This window comes from Micropterus salmoides, unplaced genomic scaffold (assembly GCF_014851395.1).
Source record: "Micropterus salmoides isolate LMB-PRFRI ecotype aquatic unplaced genomic scaffold, ASM1485139v1 Ms_hic_scaffold_9, whole genome shotgun sequence".
Lineage (NCBI taxonomy): Eukaryota > Metazoa > Chordata > Actinopteri > Centrarchiformes > Centrarchidae > Micropterus > Micropterus salmoides.
The window spans coordinates 18,915,692-18,923,414 of NW_024044681.1; the positions used below are offsets into that span (position 1 = coordinate 18,915,692).

At 39.8% G+C, this 7,723-nt stretch overlaps 1 long non-coding RNA gene across 1 annotated transcript; it reads left to right on the top strand.

Annotated features, from left to right (window-relative positions):
• The first annotated feature begins 1,119 nt into the window (after positions 1–1,119).
• LOC119896039 lies at positions 1,120–1,797 on the top strand. The gene is made up of 2 exons (XR_005443155.1): positions 1,120–1,269; positions 1,365–1,797. It is a non-coding gene; the product is annotated as an uncharacterized LOC119896039 (long non-coding RNA).
• Positions 1,798–7,723: the final 5,926 nt, after the last annotated feature.

Below are 7,723 nucleotides of genomic sequence, written 5' to 3' on the forward strand. Positions count from 1 at the left end.
CATTTTGTTGTCTGGCAACAACTACGCAAAGGTTGCCCTCTTGTTCAAATTCATGAACATGGGGATGGTGAACAGGAACACTTTTTTCTCCATTCAGGACACTTACTGCGTCAATACAATAAAGGACATCTGGGAAGATAGGTTCTTTGTCGCCTTCAAGGGAAAGATGTTGTTGTCCTAGGTGTGTAGTTGATACTGTATTGTGTAACATAGCTATTGAATACACTAAGCAATGACAGTATGGAAACAACTAATACTTGTTTTTCTGTTGAATTATATTTTAAAAAATTTCAACGGATGGCAGAAATGACTCTCCTGGTCACTGTGCACAATACTGCAGCTACACCACCATGGAGATCATTCATGTTGCCACCATAGACAAGTGGCAAACATCATGGAACTCTGTCGTCATGGAGAAGGAGGGTTTCATCCAGACTGGACAAGCTTACATCAGAAATAAAGCTAGTGGAGATCTGCACAGATGCTCATGCCCAGATTGGTGCCCTTATGAGTAAGTATTCATGTGATATATTGTATGGATGCATGTGTATAACAGCAATATAAATATTATAGTAACATGACATTATTTACCGCTTCATAGGCCCTTGGAATTCATCACAGTCTGGACATATGGCATGGTGCAAAGAACCTTGCCAAAAAAATAGTAGCAGTATGTGGCAGAACTGGCTAATGCTGTGAAACAATTATTAACCATAAAGTTACTATTCTGTACATCAGGGTTATTGAACTATGTGCAGTTGATGGATGACAGTATGGAAGTTTTCATTGCACTCAAAGACAACAGATTTTGTTTCACCTCTACACACAGACTATAGTTGAATGCCTGTATTTTACAGTAATATTTATTTTTCTCTTTCGAGGCAGCAAAGATAAAAGGAGAGTCCATCCTCTTCAACTGGCTGAAGGACATACCATTTTCGGTGGTGTTGCAAGACTGCTGACACACGTGGGCAGTTTCTTGTAAGCACACAATTTTATTATATCTTTGAGTAACTTAATTAATTTCTATATTAAGGACATTTCTATAGTGCATTTTTATGTTTTGCAGGCATTATGGGTTGGCATCCTTCACCATGTCTGCAACATTTACACCTGGACTATGGTAAGTTGCAAACATGGGCACCTTGAATCGGATCAAATGCGGGGAAAGATGTGGATCCAGAGAGACTCCCAGTGCCACAAAGCTTTAGTGGATATAGTTCTCGATAAGAGGTGGCAGAAAGATGTTCACAACTATCTGCGATTCAGGTAGTGTGGCTATACTTTTTCACACTGATGTATATTAGTAATATTTATGCTTACTGCTCATGTACACAGAAGTATGTATTTCTTTGTTCTATCAGATCAACTGCAGACCTAGAGTCATTCCAGAATCATATCCTGATGTATGCCAGCAAGCGCTACGCTTTCAGCCACCCAGTTTATGAGGCAAGAGTTCTGCTTGCTGCTTTGGACTACAATTTCCACCGGAACCGACCAACAATGAAAACGTTGGACGGCAAAGAGATGTACGTTTTACACTTGTATAATATTCCCATTCATAGTACAATATTCAATATTCTGCTAAGTCCACTGTGACCAGCGCATATTATTTTCATTAGGTAGCCTAAATTACAGTTTACAATTTGAACAGTAATGATAAGTAAGGCTACAGCTGTCCCCTATTATGTAAATGTAAATAACAAAAATTGGTATTGGAAATGTTATGGCAAAGTTTGAAATTCTAAACACATGTTCAAATGTATATAATGAAAATAAAAACACCATGTGCTTCTATTTCTTACCTTTTTATTTTTTCGATACCATAGAACTGCAGTTGAACAACAATAACACTATATAACTATACAACATACATCAAAATTAAATAAAGAGGGGAGGAATAAGAATAAATATATATAGAAATGTAATAATAAACTAACTATGTACATTTGTTTGATGCCTTGATGAAACTGTATAACCATGCCAGAGGGCCTGGAAGGAAATTCACAGTCCAGGAATAAAACCCGTGTAGTGTCCTTGAGGATCAGGGAACTTGTCTCTAATCCTCCAAACACAACAACTAGGGATGACAAGTTGGTTTCCCTGGCCTAAAGCTCCATGTTTACCAATAGATGAAGTGTCTATAGGCACCATAGCGGTCCTCCCTGTTGTCATCCCCAGGCTCCCTGATGTTGCCTAATGCCGTAATGTCCTCCCGGTATTGCCTGTGAATGCGAATAAAGCCTTCTTCAAGGCAGTACTGGGAGAAGTGTGGCAGTAGGCTCACACAGTTCGCTTGCTCCTGGCCACAGCATTTCCCTACAGTTACCACAAGTACACCAAGGTACTCCTGGCACTCCGGCAGAAGGTGGGGCACCATGTCTGCGCTGATGCATCATCAAGGCATCAAAGACCAGGCCTGGCTGCCTCTCCAGCAGAAGGGTGGAGAGCTCTGTGTTCTTCAAGGGTCATCTCCTGAAGAAGTCTGAAGAAAGAGGACACAGGCAAAAATACTCAATATGCAATATTCTCTGCTTAAATACTATGGATACTCTGTCTCGATGTTGTTTTTAAGATTGTATCCATTCCAAATGAAATATACTGGTACTCATTATTACTATTAATATTTAATGCACTACTACTATTTATCATTACACTTCTGTTGATGCTGTAAATTACTTTACATGTCCACATTACCTTTATTTAGATTTAGATTTTATAATTGTTATATTTAATTGACATGCAAGCTTAGCAATTGTGACCAAGAATTTTCCCTCGGGTATCAAAGAATGTGTGATTCTGATAAAATAAGGCTTTATAAGTTGCATGACATTATGTTGGCAACATGGTACTGCATATTAGGGTTTGCAGGCTGGCCAGTGTTTGTTCAACTTGTATAATATGGCTTCATATAATCATTGTTGCCCAGTAAATGACATGTTACTACTATCTAACGTTACAGTACCAGGGGTACATGTGCACAGAGCTGCTATGTAAATAACGTTATCACTGTGTGCTGGGGTTTGTCATAAAGTGCAAACAGATCAGAATATAATAACATTACAACAACCTTATAAATACAAACCTCGGTAACAGCCCTCGGGTTCCTTTGGAGGGCTTCCACTCTTTCTTTGTCCTCTATTGAGCCATCACTCTAGGTAGGTCCTCTGCCTCTCCGCCCTCTTCCTCTCCCTCTCTCTCTTACAGTTATCTCCGGTAAATGGACTTCTGCATTTAGATCACATTGACATGTGCTGGTTCTGTCTAACATTAGCTTCTTCTTCTTCTTCCTTGTGCTTTTATTGTCAGTTGGCAAACAACGAATTGGTGCGTTACCGCCACCAACTGGTATGCAGTGTGTATCAAAGCTTTATCACATCTCTGATCATGGAGAGAAATACTTCTGTGAGTGATTAGTTGGACTTAGTGGGCGGGCCACAACATGTTGATTGACAGTAAAGGAAGAGGAAGGAAAAAGCAATGACAATAGGTCTCCTTGGGGAAAGGCAAAAGCAAATGTATGTCTTTATTCTTTTATTCATTCATTCTTTCTTTGATATATTTCTGCATTTATTTATTTATTCTTTCATTCAGTTCTGTCACTTTGGATGTTCCATACACAGGGACATTTATTACTGTTGCACATCGCACTTATGCTGTGAACACGATGTGTCGGGGAGCTGCACCTTTTAACTCACCTCCAGCTCTCTTTATAGCTCAGACAATCCCTGCTACCTGCGTGTGCTAATCCATCCTTTTACTCATATTCTTTGTCTTTATAATTGCCATCTTTATAACAAAAAACAGCTGTTTCGTGTGCAGGTTCACTCATTGCCCGTTTCTAGTGATGGGATCACCAAATCTCGTTCATTAAAATGAACTAATCTTATTTTGTGTGATTTCGTTCATTTTAACTAGGCTGGTTATTGCAGTGCTACAATTCAAACCATGTAAAAACCACAGAAATATGTTGTCAACATTCAATTAAGCCACTACTCCGGCTAAATCCGTCCATTTTCACGATCTTTCCTGAGTATACTACCAGACCAGCCATATATATATATATATATATATATATATATATATATATATATATATACACAGTATATATAATTATAATTACTATCACTATATCTCTAAAGTGCTCATGAGTAAAATCTATATATTAACATCAGATTTACAGGGAATATATTGAAGTAATAAGCTTGACACACTAGATGAATAAAACACACAATTTTAAATTTAACAGATTTAATAATAATCTCAAACACTGCAGGTTGTTCACCAGTGAAGAGCGGTGAAACAACAGCACGGCTCTGTCGATAAATAAAAATTAAAAGCTACGTTGCGTTCTCTGGCGGACCGGATCAGCTGTTAGCTGTAAACAAACCACAGGGCTAACGCTGCTATGTGGCTGTGTTTTAATGGTTTAATGTCCGGGTCCGTTTATTTTGAAGAGGAGACGACCTCTGTGGTAATTCAGCTCCTGGTAGAACCCTGTCAGGGCTCTGAAGTCGAGCGGACCCAAAACAACTCTCATCAGCTGTTGGCTGTAAACACTAGCAGGACTAAAGTTACAGTGTGGCTGTGTTAAAACTATAACTTAACTGCGCTGTAATAACGGTATGCTTTATTAAATGTCACAAAATTATCAAAATAGATATTAGATATATGTCAGTCCAGTGACTGTTACCTGACAACAAACTTGCCTCTCATTTCCCGGTGCTGGCAGTAAGTCAGCCTGCCGAGTGAAGACAGACTCCTAGGAGGACCCATGTGAACACTGAACGATTAGTTCATTCCTGCTCCGCAGTAGCCGAGATGTCACGTGAAAAATGAATGACTCAAACCCAGAGACCCACAGTTATGAGTCCTGAACTAATCAATTCTGTTTCCTGTACTGCCTGCTTACCACAGCCTGTAGCCAGCTGTCATGTGACAAATGAACGTCTCAAAACCCAGAGACCCACAGTTGAGAGTCATGAACTGATCAATTCTGTTTCCTGTGCTGACAGAGACCTTGCAGCTGCTGTGTAACGAGTGAACGTAAGAGTCCAAGACTGAATTACTCACTGAGACAACCCGTTCTTCCTGAGTCACATACAAGATTAGGTCAAATGAACAAAACGTTCTTTGAACAACACAACACTACCCGTTTCACATTTTACGTGGGTTTTCTTGACAAAACGTGGTTTGGAGACCAGCGTCGGGTGACACGGCCGCTGTCAGCTCCAGTAGTGTGTGTGTGTCACGTAGCGTGAACGCCACAACGTCTTCAAGACTGCCGTCATATGACGGGAAGTTGTGTGAACGACACGGCCATCGGCCGACGCTGAAAGTCGTGTAGTCTGCATGAGCCTTTAGTATAACTTATATAGCACTCGGGTGATGTTTGTAAAGCAGCTGTCTAGTTGTTGTTTGCTGTATGACACACTATGAATTTCCGAAAGGACTAATATAGGGTACCCGTGGGGTCTTCAAAGTATTAAAAAAGTCTTAAATTTCATATTCCAAAAATAAGGCCTTAAAATAATTAAATTTCATGACCAAAGTATTAAATTTCGTTTACCAAGGTCTTAAATTTGTTTAAATTTGCCATAACGTCATAAATAAACACTTTTTATGCGTGTAACTTTATAATTTACTGTCTGGTGTGACTCTGATGTTATATGGCAGTACAGGTAACGTTACTGTTTACGTCAGTGTTTAGCTTTACGCTCTGGACTGTGGAGTGTTCGCTGTGCATGAGCTCCGGCATCCAAACTCTGGCGCGGATCAGTCAGAAAATAAAACTAACAACAAGCTAACGCTAGTAATGTCGTGTAAAAATTCAAGACTTGGGCCAGATAAGAAAGCTTGAACTTTTACCAACATTTTTATTATCAACAAAGACAGACACCAATTAGAATACAAAAGTTCCACCGGAGTGTGTCAGAGATCGGTGCAAAATAGAGCCCCATTCGGTTACCAGAACAGAGACCCGAGTCAACATGAAAACCATGTAACGACTGACTTTCACCTCCTTTTGGACCTCCTTTTATAGCTCTGTTTCTTGGCTTCACATCATCTCTTGGCTCTCTTTCCTACTGCACCTGAGTCTGGGAAAGTCCCTGACTGCCTGCTCCTCCTCTCTGTGTCCTTTGCATGCACTCTGCTTGATCATGCCATTTCATCCATAACCTGACTTTTGTGGAATAAACTGGTGTTGTTTGTGCTCTGTGCTAGAAACAGGACATTCTTACTGTGATGGACTATATTGATGATATTTTCACAAAATCTGCTTCTATATTTTCCTTTGCAGGTGTTTTTGATGCTGCCTCATTGTGCTCCCTCCCTTTTCTCCCAAAGCGCACGAACTTGCTCACACACACACATACGTGCCTAGGCAGTTAGGTACAGAAAGGAGCACATACACTCAGAGCTGTAGAGTTTTAACACTGTGATCCTAACTTTACACTATAAAATAACACTTTAAACGATGACAATGTAGACCACCATTGCTCTAGTAATTAATGATAACAATTTAGGCTATAATGCTCCAAAATAATTCACAACACTAGCTCATCGCCTGAGAATGGGAAAGTGTCTGAAATTCAGAAAGCCAGAGAAACAGACAAGTGGTGGTTGAGCACCACTTGTCCGTTGGCTGGAAGACCAGCCTGCAGGTTCTTGGTCAGTGAATGTTACAACAGCAACGGAGAGACAGTTGTGTATGAGGACCGTGTCTGTGTGTCGGCGTTGCGCCACTGTTGTAGTGTAACGTTAAGTGAATGGAAACATCCGACATGCTAACGCATATTAAACTTACATCACGCAGATGCGCCGATCACCGAGACGAGGAAAAAACAAACCAGAGCCCAACTCCTTATTCCTGCTGCTTTCAAGCCAATACTATATTTCAAACAGCCTTAAGATGCACAAACCGAACAGGATGAATTATCACATTAAATTACATTACCTTATCTAACCAAGGTGTAACTAATTGTAACAACTCATACTGCACAATTAGTATTTTGATTTCACCCCTTAAGAGTTCTTAGTGCACAAATATTATATATTATCATAGGTGTAATTTACGCTGGAGATACTGGGGACTTATCTCCATCACTTTTTTGCCGCCGCCGCCAAGCAAAAGTGCTTCTTAAACGAATACTAAAATCATCGTTAGCTGCAGCCCTAGATACATGCACTATAAATACTGGCGAAGGTGTGTTGTAATGCAATGTGTTCACAGTGTTATCAGTAGCTATTTTATCGACCATGGAATATCTTTTTGGATTTACTTAATTAAAATCTGAAATAAAAGTTTGAAATAATTTATTTTGCATTGAACGTGGTCTTAAAGTATTGGTAAACATCATATGGTTATGTCCTGTTAAATTTAGTTACCAACACGAGACACAAAAATTTAAGAATTGAGCCTACATTATTTTCTTTTTGTTTTTGCCTCTACCAGAGGGTGAATAAAGCAATGCCATGGGAGGAATAAAGGTTATCAGATCACTGCAGACCTCCCACTCTTAGGCTGAAATAGAAGTAATCCCATTTTACCCAAAATGGGCTGCAGTCTGAACCTGAAAAGCAGATTTAGCTTTCTTTGTTAACACTGGCAGATTCTGGTAGTAAAAATATTTCTTCCTTCCATCCATCCATCCATCCACCCATCATCTACCCACCCACTTATCCTGTTTGGGGTTGCAGAGTGCAACCCAGCATACATAGT